The following is a 12,711-nucleotide window of genomic DNA, read 5'->3' as shown; positions in this document are numbered from 1 at the left end:
CTGTTGCTTCCTGACCTGCATATAGAATTCTCAAGAGGCAGGTCAGGTGATCTGGTATTCCCATCTCTTTCAGAATTTTCCACAGTTTACTGTGATCCACACAGTCAAAGGCTTTGGCATAGTCAAATGAAGCAGAAATAGATGTTTGTCTGGAACTCTCTTGCTTTTTCCATGATCCAGCGAATGTTGGCAATTTGATCTCTGGTTCCTCTGCCTTTTGTGAAACCAGCTTTTACATCTGCAAGTTCATGGTTCATGTATTGCTGAAGCCTGGCTTGGAGAATTTTGAGCATGACTTTACTAGCGTGTGAGATGAGTGCAATTGTGCGGTAGTTTGAGCATTCTTTTACATTTCCTTTCTTTGGGATTGGAATGAAAACTGACCTTTTCCAGTCCTGTGGCCACTGATGAGTTTTCCAAATTTGCTGCCACATTGAGTACAGCACTTTCACAGCAACATCTTTCAGGATTTGAAATAGCTCAACTGGAATTCCATCACCTCCACTAGCTTTGTTTGTAGTGAGGCTTCCTAAGGCCCACTTGACTTCACATTCCAGGATGTCTGGCTCTAGGTGAGTGATCACACCATCGTGATTATCTTGGTCACGAACATCTTTTTTGTACAGTTCTTTTGTGTATTCTTGCCACCTCTTCTTAATATCTTCTGCTTCTATCAGGTCCATACCATTTCTGTCCTTTATTGAGATCTCTATTCTTTCCCATGCTATTGGTTTCCTCTATTTCTTTGCATTGATTGCTGAGAAAGGCTTTCTTATCTCTCCTTTCTATTCTTTGGAACTCTGCATTCAAATGGGTATGTCTTTTCTCCTTTTCACTTCTGTTCCTTTCACAGTTATTTGTAAGGCCTCCTCAGACAGCCATTTTGCTTTTTTGCATTTCTTTTTCCTGGGGATGGTCTTGATCCCAAAATCCATGTCTACCCCAAACCTCAGAACATGACCTTATTGAGAAATACAGTCTTTGCAGAAATAATGATATAAGGATCTAGAGATGAAGTCACCATGGACTTTCAGTAGTCCCTAAATCCAATGATGAGTATGTTTACAAGATAAAGGAGAGGGAGATTTGGACACAGACACACAGAAAAGAAGACCATGTGGAGGTGGAGGCAGAGAGGAGAGTGATGCTGCCACAATCCAAGGAACAACTGGAGGCACCAGAAGGTGGAAGGGCCAAGGCAGGATGTACCCCAAGAGAGGCAGTGTGGACCTGCTTACCCTTGATTTCGACCTTCTGGCCTCCAGAACCGAGAGTAAATTTCTGTTCTTTTAAGCCACAGAGTTTGTGGTCATTTGTTAGGATGGTCATAGGAAACTAATATTTAGATGCTGGAATTAAGGCTTGATATTTTTTTATCTGGGGCTTCCCTGGTGGCTCAGTGGTAAAGAATTCACCTGCCAACATAGGAGACCTGGGTTCAATCCCTAGGTCACGAACATCCCCTGGAGAAGGAAATGGCAACCTACTCCAGATTTCTTGCCTGGGAAATCCCATGGACAGAGGAGTCTGGCGGGCTACAGTCCATGGGGTCACATACAACAACAATCTTTTATCTGAAACTCTCCTGCTAGACTTGGCAGAATTCCAAGATAGGCCTCAATGACCTTCTCCTTTGTATGTGGGCGGGAGCTGAAAATATGAGATATCACTCCTGCTATTAGGTTACATTATCTGCCAATGGGATTCTGTTGGTGTCAGCTGACCAAATCAGTTGCCCTTAAAACAGGGAAATTGATCCTGGACAAGTAAGAACTAATCAGGTGAACTCTTAAATGGGATAGGCTCCTCCTGGCCAAAGGAGTTTGAACCATGAGAAGGATTCAACATGAGAGAATAACTTTTCCAGTGTGGAGGTCCAGCAGACACCAAGTAACCAAGTGATTCAGGAAAACATCACCATCAACACCACGAATGCCTTGATCCGATGCTCTGAAAAGGATGCAACATAATTTTTGTTGATATTCTTGCTAAGGGAGAAAGATATAGGATGGTTACAAATTGGAGCAGAGAAATGACAACTAAATGCAACATGGGATGGCAGACTGGATCCTGGGACAGAAAAAAAAGACATCAGCAGAAACAGTGGTGAAATTTAAATGAGGCCTGCAGTTTAAAGTTTTGTGCCAATGTTGATTTCCTGTTCTTGATTATTATACCACAGGGTGAGGGGATGTAAAGGAACTCTGCTATATTCTTTGTGACTTTTAAGTCTAATGTAACTTGAAAATTTAAAGTTTACAATAAAAGGAAATAATTGAGCAGAGTAACAGAGGTTGCCTCACAGCCTCAGGATTACACTTTTTTCTCCCATACTTCTTTATACTTTTCAGTAAGTATGCATTACTGTTGATAATCAAGGACACAAGGTTGGCTGGAGTAAGTGGACTGGTGCAAAGGATGTAGATTTGGGGCCAATGGTGTTTTTCTGGAAAAGAGCAGGCTGACCACAAGACAAGGCTGAAAAAGACCAGCAAGTCTTTGATAAAGCTAATACCTACCAGAGAATATTGATACCTTAGATCCCAGAACCCTGATCACCCAGGAACAGACATCTTAATGCCACTATTCATGGTCTTCCTCGATGGGGAAGTAAAAGAAGTCTGTCTGCAATGCAGAAGACATGGGTTCGATTCCTGGGTCGGGAAGATCCCCTGGAGAAGGAAATGGCAACCCACTCCAGTATTCTTGCCTGAAAAATCCCATGGGCAGAGGAGCCTGGGGGGCTACAGTCCATGGGGTCGCAAAGTTGGGCACAACTGAGCAACTAAGCACACACACATCATGATTCACACAGCTCCCCTGGCAGGAATCCCCTGGCTCAAATCCACCTCTAGGAAGCCTTCCCAGATCATTCTTGCCCCTCAGTCGCCTCACCTTCGACTGGCCTCTTTCAGTGTCTCTTGGCTGTTCCACGCAATGGAGCTCAAAGAATGCTACAAATAGCATGTGAAGTTTCCAACTCATATTTTACAAGCCTCCTTGGAACAGAAACAGTGTTTTGCCTGTCTTCATGGAGTGGGCACTCTCTTAGCTGAGTTCTGCCGGCTGGGCCCATCCCTGCAGCAAAAAGGCCCTCTCTTGTCACTGTCTAGGATTCATTTACTGAGAGTCTGCTGTGCCTCTCTTCAAACTTCTTTATGCCAGTTCTGTTTGGTTTTAAACAATAACTGAAATATAAATGCAGAGAGGAAAACTTTTGATTTCTAAAAAAATGAAACTAAGTGCTCTAGAATGGCAATTCCCAAAATTGTGGTCTTAGATGACACCTGGACACACTGAGACTGTGTGAGGAGGCTGGAGAGGTAAAAGCTAGCTTTATTAGAAAATTAAGATGTTAAAAGCTTTTTCACTCTCCTTTTTCAGCGGCTACGTGAAGTATGGTGAAATGTGTGCCTGTGTAGTTTTCTGAAATTTCTGAGGTAGAAGTTTAGGGTATAAATATGTGTTTTCAGAGATTAACTCAGTTTGTTCTCAAGACTTCCACTGAGTATTTACCAGCAAAATTATGCTATACCTACTGCTGCTGCTACTGCTGCTGCTAAGTCACTTCAGTCGTGTCCGACTCTGTGTGACCCCATAGACGGAAGCCCACCAGGCTCCCCCATCCCTGGGATTCTCCAGGCAAGAACACTGGAGCGGGTTGCCATTTCCTTCTCCAATGTGTGAAAGTGGAAAGTGAAAAGTGAAAGTGAAGTCGCTCAGTCGTGTCCGACCCTTAGCGACCCCACGGACTGCAGCCTACCAGGCTCCTCCATCCATGGGATTTTCTAGGCAATAGTACTGGAGTGGCTTGCCATTGCCTTCTCTCTGCTATACCTACTATAATCTGTTATATCTAATAAATCATTATTTTGAAGTCCTGAAGATATGCAAAAATGTAAAAATAATGCCACTTTTTCGACTTTTTGAAAGTTATTTTCCATAAAAATATGCATTTTATGTTACCATGTAATTATCTTATTTCTATTATTTTAAATGAATAAACAACATTTAATATTTGCTTTAATTTTTAACATGATAAATAACAGGTTTAGCCAATGAGTGGAAAACTAAATTAAGGAATCCGAGGGTCAAAAAGTTTGAGAACTTCTCATCTCCAAAAATGTGTTACAAATGGGGGGGGAAAAAAGATTAAATTCAGTTCAGTTCAGTTCAGTCACTCAGTTGTGTCTGACTCTTTGTGACCCCATGGACTACAGCACACCAGGCCTCCCTGTCCATCACCAACTCCAAGATTACTCAAACTCATGTCCATTGAGTCAGTGATGCCATCCAACCATCTCGTCCTCTGTAAATTAGCTGTGTGCATTAAAAAAGTCGGATTCTGCACATGGACTGATTTGCAAATGTCTTAAATTCTTGCTTTATCATTATTTTTTAATGGAGACTAATTAACATGTATATATCCTGTCACTCAGCAATCTCACGTCTGTGAATTTCTTCTGTAGTCATACACGTAGGAAATGCCATTTAGTAAAGTTATTCCCTGTAGCACTGTATATAATGACAAAATATGGGAAACGACCCAAACTGGGAGAGAGGGAAGCAACATATGCTGATTTAAAAACTATCATGTTTCCTTATTATGGGATAATATGCAGCTACAGTAAAAGTGCTTCCTAGGCTGATAGGGAAAGATCCAGAATAGTTGCTAGGTGAAAAAAGCAAAGTGCTAAACAATGCCTAAAATGCTGACTGAGAGCATTTCTAAAACTGGGATGGGGTGGGCAGAAGTGAGACTTTTTACTGTACTGGGTGGGAGTTTGTGGGGGTGCAGTTAATGTAAGTGTAGTTGCTTTTTAAACTTTTTTATCCTTCTAAATCTTTGAACTATGGACTATATAGCGTATAAAAAATTTTTTCCTGTTAAATTTTTTTCTTCCGTTTTATTGAGACATAATTCACATCTGGTAAAAAAAAAAAAAAACTGTAATAAAAGAAACCAGAAATCACAGGTCATACATGCAGATGTGATTTTTATATACAATTTGCAGGTGTAATTAGCAGACCTAGACCCAAAGACAAAGCCTCAGCCCTAAATCAAAGTTTTGGCAAACAGAAATATATATGCACACAGAGGATGTGGAGAGGGGCAATTGGATCAAGGCTGTCAAAAGGTAGAAATTTCCAGTTATAAGATACATAAATATTAGAGAAGTAATGTGTAACATGCCAAATACAATTAACACTGCTACAGGTCATATATGGGGCTTCCCTGGTAGCTCAGCAGTAAAGAAACCGCTTGCAATGCAGGAGATGTAGGTTCCACCCCTGGGTCGGGAAGATCCCTTGGAGAAGGAAATGGCAACCCACTCCAGTATTTTTGCCTGGGAAATCCCAAGGATAGAGGAGCGTGGTGGGCTACAGCCCATGGGGTCACAAAGGTTGGACACAACTGAACAACTAAACCACCACTAAACTTTCATATGTGAAAGCTGTGAAGAAAGTTAAATCCCAAGACTTCTTATCACAAGAAAAAAAAAATTTTTTTTTCTTTAATCTTTTACCTCTAGGATGATGCCTGTTCATTAAATTTATTGTGGTACTCATTCCATAACTGTATATAAATCAAATCATTATGCTGTACACCTTAAACTTATACAGTATTGCCAGTTATATCTCAATAAAATAGGAAGAAAAAAATGTATGCACATGCTTTTAAGAAAAAATGAACTGTTTAAAACATGGATTTTAAAAACATCCCCAACTTTTAGCTGACATTTTAATTACTAACACTGCTAAGAGCCTCTAGGGACCCAATGGTAATAAATTCTGGACAGTCACATTCTCATTCCACTGAAGCCCAGAACTGTTCCAGGCCTGAGGTTGGAGAAAGGTTAGGAGGCCTGATAATGCAGTCAGATTGGAGGCAGGTAAGTTGGTTTCCCATGGATGGACATGCCAACAGCTCTCTCCAGGCTGATTCTGTGGCCAGCTTCCCGCTCGCCTGTGGGAGGGTCCACAGGGCTCTCTGCCTCTCCTTACCCAGGGCCCAATAAGGAGTCCCCTCTGGGAGCCTCGATGGCCACAGTAAGGGTAAAGGCAGCCGGGCCTCGGAGACCTTGTGGTGAGGCTGTCCTGCTTGCCCTGGACAGCGCATGAGGCCCCTGGCTGGTGCAGACTCTGGACTCCTTATCAGGCCGGCAGTCTGCCAGCCCGCCAGCCCCAGAGTTCAGAGAAGTTCCACTGTAGACATCCAGAGAGTCCAGGCTACAGCCCTAGCAGTATGACCCTTCCCCACTCACTCCCCATCCTCCTGTGTCGCCAGGGAGTCTGGAAAAAGGAGAACGGAGAAGAGTCCTCTAGAATACATTTCTATCCACACAAGCCGAGAACTCCCGCCCCCAAATAAGCACAGGGACAACTGGCTCCTTTTTCTTCATGTTCTCAAGGAAATGTCTGAGATTTCCAGCAGTTTTATCATCACACTTACGAATAAAAGTTGCACCTCTTTTTCTGGCGGGCTACAGTCCAAGGGGTCACAAAGAGTCGGATGCAACTTAGCGACTGAGAACGCACGCACGCTGGCCCTTTCGAGCCTCTTGGCCAGCAGCATGTAATGTGACTTGGAAACACCAGTTAACCTCTCTAGATTCAGTTTCTTCAGCTGTAAAGCAAAGGGCCTAGACTAGAAGATTTCCAAAGTCCCTCCAGTTCAATATCCTATCACCATCTGTGGTCTGCAAGAACGCCTAAGCGTTACTTTCTTCAGGCATCAAGAGCGAAAAGGCTGGATTATTTCGGAGGTCCTGATTTCCAGAAATACACATCTATTCACGGCACTAACTCTTAGATCTCATCCTGTAAATACTGAACCCGGATTGAGGGCTCCTCCTGGAATTGAGGTGTAAACAGGTAAGGAAAAGAGGAAGTAGGTGGAACAGTTCTAAAACGGAATCCAGCGCAGTGACCGAACTAGCGTGTGCGCATGCGCGGATACGCGCGCATGCGTGCAGACACACACACGTCGCTGGTCCTTTCCGCCTATTACAGGTCCGGAAAAGCAGTACTTCCATTACCTGAAAGAGTCAGCATAACTTGCAAAACTAAAGGTGAGGAAAAAAAGGCTCTATGGAACTGTGAATATGCCAATGCCTGGCACACCACAGAAAAGGAGCCTACCCAGAAAGACACGGAGGTTGCCTCCATGTTCCCGAGATGAATCAACCTGAAGCCTGGACTCACACTATTCCTACAACCCAAGCTACCTATCAGCTGATGGGACCGCTAAATCATCCACTTCACCCCAGAGAAGATGATAATGTTGATTCAGATGATAACAAAGCTCTACTATGCTCCAGGTACAACTACGACATGCTGCACAGCAGTGAGGACATGTCTGCAGAAGAAATGTCTCCTGCTGGAGAGTGATGGGACAGGGTTTGAACAGATTTATGTGGCTCAAAGGGCTCCCCGGGTGGCTCAGTGGGAAAGAGTCCGCCTGCCAATGTAGGTGAAGCAAGAGACCTGCGTTTGCTTTCTGGATCGGGAAGATCTCCGGAGGAGGAAATGGCAACTCACTTCAATATTCTTGCCTGAAAAATCCCATAGACAGAGGAGCCTCCTGGGCTATAGTCCATGGGATCACAAAGAGTCAGACACAATTAAGCAAGCACGCACGCATGTGGCTCAAAAGCTGAGAATTATTCTGCCACCTTGTACCATCTCTAGTAGAGTGCTGTCTTCTCTGAACTTGACCAAACACAACAATGTGACCTCTATTATGTTGCTACCTTATTCTTCATGTAAGGATAAATGTTCTTTCTCCCTCCAACAAGTGGAGCCAGGAGCCAGATCCCATACCCTGTTTGTACTCTCCAGTGGCCAAGTGCAGAGCCAAGCACATATCAGGAACTGCGTATTTACAAACTGAAGTGATGAAATACTGAGAGTCATAGGGCTCTGGTACCTCAATGCAGTGTTCTTGCCTCAATGACCGGGCCAGTCATTCTGTTTGGTGCTCTCCAGTCATACCTACAAACCAGGAAGCGTACCACTATATAGTGGCTTCTCAGTTTATGAAAAACTCACCCCTGAGCAGGAAATGGATTGTGTAGTTTTTAAAATTTCACCTACTAAAGTTATGATTCTTGACATTCTTTCTCTTGCTTCATCAAGTTTCTCTCCGTTTTTATGGCTCTTGTTTTAAGAGTTAAGGATTCATTGTAGATGCTGTGGATAAGAGACCTAATCTGCCCTTAGCACTGACTCCTTTCACAAGACATGGGGCAAGTTAGGAGCAGAGGTGACAGAAGCCAGGTAGCCAGGCCAGTACTCACCAGGTTACTACCGCTTCACAAGCAGGAGACCTAAGCAGCCTGGGGTTCCTAGGAATGACTCCAGACAAATCCCAGCCCAGGCAGGCTCCAGGAGGAAGGGTCAAGTCAAAGCTGCTCCTACCCCTACCCTATCTTAAGTTCCCAGGAGAGGAGTCAGCAACTCACCAAATCATGCTCACATGCTCAGGATACCCAGACCCCAGCCGACTCTAGAGCCTCCAAACGGAAGCCACAACCCAGAGGAGAGGAAAATGTGACTCAAGTGGACCTCCGGATCACACGGCGTAACTGCCTGGATGGTATTTTGTCCCACTGCTCTAACCCACCAAGAGAGGGCAGCCTGCGCCAGACCACCTAACCCGGTCGGTAGGAACCAAAAATAGCTAAAAAGCCATGCCCACAGGATGAGCCAGGTCAGAGTTTAGTCGGTCCCTCCTTTGCCATTCTTCAGCTCCTGCTCGGGGCCAGCTGGAAGGTACCGGGCTTTTGTCTTCAGCTGCGAGGTGGTCTGGCCCAGGTAAAGTGGGGCACTCAGCTCCTGGAAAGCCAAGTCTAGATACTACTGTCCCATCAGAGCCATCCCGAGAGCTGCCCACCAGATTTGCCCGTCTGCTCTCTGCTTTTCTCCGTGCTCGAGTGCATGAGCTGCAGGACACCTCTCAGCCTTTTAGTGCGGCTACCGGCATCCTCTCTGGCGCCCAGATCCGGCGCTCTCCAGTCCAAGGGGCCGTAGCTGCACCTTCCCCTCCCTCGCCACTGAGGAACCCTCGTCGTGGCACCGCGGCCAGGTGTCGCGTCCGGGCCCGCGTGTGGGTCCGCCCGAGCGACTTCTGAAACCGGGGCTGGGCTCCGGGTCCTCGGAGCAGCCGTGCCCCCACCCCCACTCGGTGACCCCGAGCCCCGGAGGCACACTGCTCCTCCGAGCGATGCCCCATCCCCGGGGCACGGAGCTCCCCCTCCCGCATGTCCTTCCCCCCTCACCTGAAGCTGGGCCGACGTCACGTGGCCCCGCGCACCCTCACAAGCCAGGTGCCCCGGGCGACCCGCAGCAGCAGTGGTAGCGTCAGCGCAGCTAGGTCGGCGTGCCCGCGCAGGCAGCCCGCGCGCCCTCAGCCCCCTGCCGGCGTCCTTCCTCGGCGTGGCGCGCATGCCCCGCTATATACCCTGCGCGTCACGGCCGGGCCCGCCCCCGCCCTCGCCCCGCCCCGCCCCACCCCACCGTCCCCAGTGCTTGCCACGTGGGCTCCGGCCCGTGGTAGGGCGACTTGTGAGTGCTGCCTGCCAGCCACCCGCTAGACCCGACCGGAGCTTGGCTTGCCCAGGCTTGCGTGGCAAGTCAGCGTCTTTCCGCGCCTTGGGGCCTGATCTCGAGCCCCTAGCTCGCCGAGATCCTAGCTCACCTCCTAGCTCTATCGGCTTCACCTTCTAACCCTGCTGCAAATTCCATTCATCTTTCACTGAGGATTCCTCTGGAAAGCTCCCATCAAGACCTTTCCCTTCTTCTGTGGGAAGCTCTCATAACCTGGTCTCCATCCTTACGGAGTAACACTGCCACCCACCTGATATGTGTGTGTGTGTGTGTGTGTGTGTGTATCTTAACACATCTGATTAACATAAAAAGCTGCTTTTTCCTCCCCAACTCGATTCCGAAATACTTCTGGGGGTGGGGGTAACGTACCCATAGGTAATAATGTTTCTTCTGCATTTCGCCACCAGACAAAAGAACAAAAAATTCCTGTTCAGGTTCCAAAGACTGTATCATACTCACTTTTCGAATAAGATGTTGCACCACTCTACCAAAACGATCATACTCTCTAAGAAACCATATTGCTTAACGGAGGCTGGGAGGAATGTTAATTTTTGTGTGAGGAGTGTCCTAGGACTCTTTTCTGATGTGAAGCAGTTCTATTGAGATGGATATCTAGCTTCGGAAATGCAAATTTCTTGAAAAAATAAGCCACCCATTAAACTCCCATTGTTCTAGTCTGCTGGACGTCATGATTATTTCCTCTGCAGCTAGGCCAGCTGCCACCTGTGTCTAGGGGACCCAAAGAAAAGGCCTTCTAAGCAGAACTGCAGTCTGTTAGTACCCAAGGCCCTGTTCCAGCTCAGTGACTGGTGCTCAGTAGACACCAAGTGTCTCTGAATTTGCACAGAGAAGGGGAACCGCATCCCACTCTGCAAGTCCCAGGGAGAGAAAGGCCCAGGACAGCAATGCTTGTGATGAAAGGAAAAGAAGACAATCCCTGAAGTGTATGGCAGGAAGAATCTGCACCTCGGTGGCAGCCTGTTCCTCCTTAGGAGGAGGGTAGAGAGGGAAAAAGAGAAAGCACTGAACCAAAGCCAGAGCAGGCCAGAATGTTTATGCCACTTGAAGAGACAAGCTGGGCTGTGGGGTTTTTCTGAAATTTAATTATCCTTACCCTGCAATTATGGTACTCTAGTGGAGTTAAGGGGTGGGGTGATACTCCTCTCATTTTCCAAGAGATTGCAAAGTAATGGTATCCCTGCAGAATCTCCTGCAGAGCCCCTTCATCTCTGTAATAATTCTTTATGTTTGTCTTCCCTGGTTAAACTCAAGTATTTTTCAGACATGATGTCATCCATTTGGGACTCTCAACCCCATCTCCAGTGGGCTGTCAGAAATGGCCCAGTCTCTACCACGCCTTCCTTTTCTTGAGGTTCAGGAAGAGGAATGTGAAACTTACCCAGTGATTAAGTAAAACAAGCATGCTTCTAACACACGGAGCTCTGCACAGTTTGAAGCCAGTAAATACATATTACAAAGAGGTGTTACACTGTTCCTAAAACTGAGGTCTCAAAGCAATCCCCATGGCTCTTCCAGGCAGTGTGTCAACAGTACAGGCTGGGGGAAAGGTGCCTGTCACAGAGACGGGGGGGTGGGGGGGGGGAGGACACTGACACCCACCACAGGGCCTATCACGGCATTCTCCCTTGTTTGCAACCAGCAGGGAGCAGAGCTGCCAAAGTCCACCAGAGCTGATAAGCCATCGGTAATCCATTAGGGACTTCAACTAATTATTAACAAAGCGAAAATTCAACAGGTCTTAGCTCCACATATCCACCCACCTACAAAACTCTTTCAGTTCAGTTCAGTCGCTCAGTCCTATCTGACTCTCTGCGACCCCATGAATCGCAGCACGCCAGGCCTCCCTGTCCATCACCAACTCCCAGAGTTCACTCAAACTCCTGTCCATCCAGTCGGTGATGCCGTCCAGCCATCTCATTCTCTGTCGTCCCCTTCTCCTCCCACCCCCCAGCATCAGAGTCTTTTACCAATGAGTCAACTCTTCGCATGAGGTGGTCAAAGTATTGGAGTTTCAACTTTAGCATCACTCCTTCCAATGAACACCCAGGACTGATCACCTTTAGGATGGACTGGTTGGATCTCCTTGAAGTCCAAGGGACTCTCAAGAGTCTTCTCCAGCACCACAGTTCAAAAGCATCAATTCTTCAGCGCTCAGTTTTCTTCACAGTCCAACTCTCACATCCATACATGACCACTGGAAAAACCATAGCCTTGACTAGACAGACCTTGGTTGGCAAAGTAGTATCTCTGCTTTTTAATATGCTATCTAGGTTGGTCATAACTTTCCTTCCAAGGAGTAAGCATCTTTTAATTTCATGGCTGCAATCAGCATCTGCAGTGATTTTGGAGCCCCAAAAAATAAAGTCTGACACTGTTTCCACTGTTTCTCCATCTGTTTCCCAGGAGTGATGGGACTGGATGCCACGATCTTAGTTTTCTGAATGTTGAGCTTTAAGCCAACTTTTTCACTCTCCTCTTTCACTTTCATCAAGAGGCCTTTGAGTTCCTCTTCACTTTCTGCCATAAGGGTGGTGTCATCTGCATATCTGAGGTTATTGCTATTTCTACCGGCAATCTTGATTCCAGCTTGTGCTTCTTCCAGCCCAGCGTTCCTCATGATGTACTCTGCATAGAAGTTAAATAAGAAGGGTGACAATATGCAGCCTCGACGTACTCCTTTTCCAATTTGGAACCAGTCTGTTGTTCCATGTCCAGTTCTGACTGTTGCTTCCTGACCTGCATACAGGTTTCTCAAGAGGCAGGTCAGGTGGTCTGGTATTCCCATCTCTTTCAGAATGTTCCACAGTTTGTTGTGATCCACCCAGTCAAAGGCTTTGGCATAGTCAATGAAGCAGAAATAGATGTTTTTCTGGAACTCTCTTGCTTTCTCCATGATCCAGCGGATGTTGGCAATTTGATCTCTGGTGCCTCTGCCTTTTCTAAAACCTGCTTGAACATCTGGAAGTTCACGGTTCACATATTGCTGAAGCCTGGCTTGGAGAATTTTGAGCATGACTTTACTAGCGTGTGAGATGAGTGCAACTGTGCGGTAGTTTGAGCATTCTTTGGCATTGCCTTTCT

At 46.4% G+C, this 12,711-nt stretch overlaps 1 protein-coding gene across 3 annotated transcripts in view; it reads right to left on the bottom strand.

Moving 5' to 3' along the window:
- The window catches only part of SLC39A14 (solute carrier family 39 member 14), a 56,029-nt gene extending 46,597 nt beyond the window's left edge, over positions 1-9,432 (bottom strand). For all 3 annotated transcript variants that reach the window (XM_055427186.2, XM_055427187.2, XM_055427185.2), the window contains exon 1: positions 9,282-9,432. The gene's annotated coding sequence lies outside the window, so the exon portion shown is untranslated. The remainder of the gene's footprint in view (positions 1-9,281) is intronic.
- Between the last annotated feature and the right edge of the window lie 3,279 nt (positions 9,433-12,711).

Source organism: Moschus berezovskii, chromosome 7 (assembly GCF_049115385.1).
Source record: "Moschus berezovskii isolate FMDL1 chromosome 7, NW_MosBer_1.0, whole genome shotgun sequence".
Taxonomy (NCBI): Eukaryota; Metazoa; Chordata; class Mammalia; order Artiodactyla; family Moschidae; genus Moschus; species Moschus berezovskii.
Note: the sequence above shows the minus strand (reverse complement) of the source record. Positions and strands in the feature narration are given on the sequence as shown.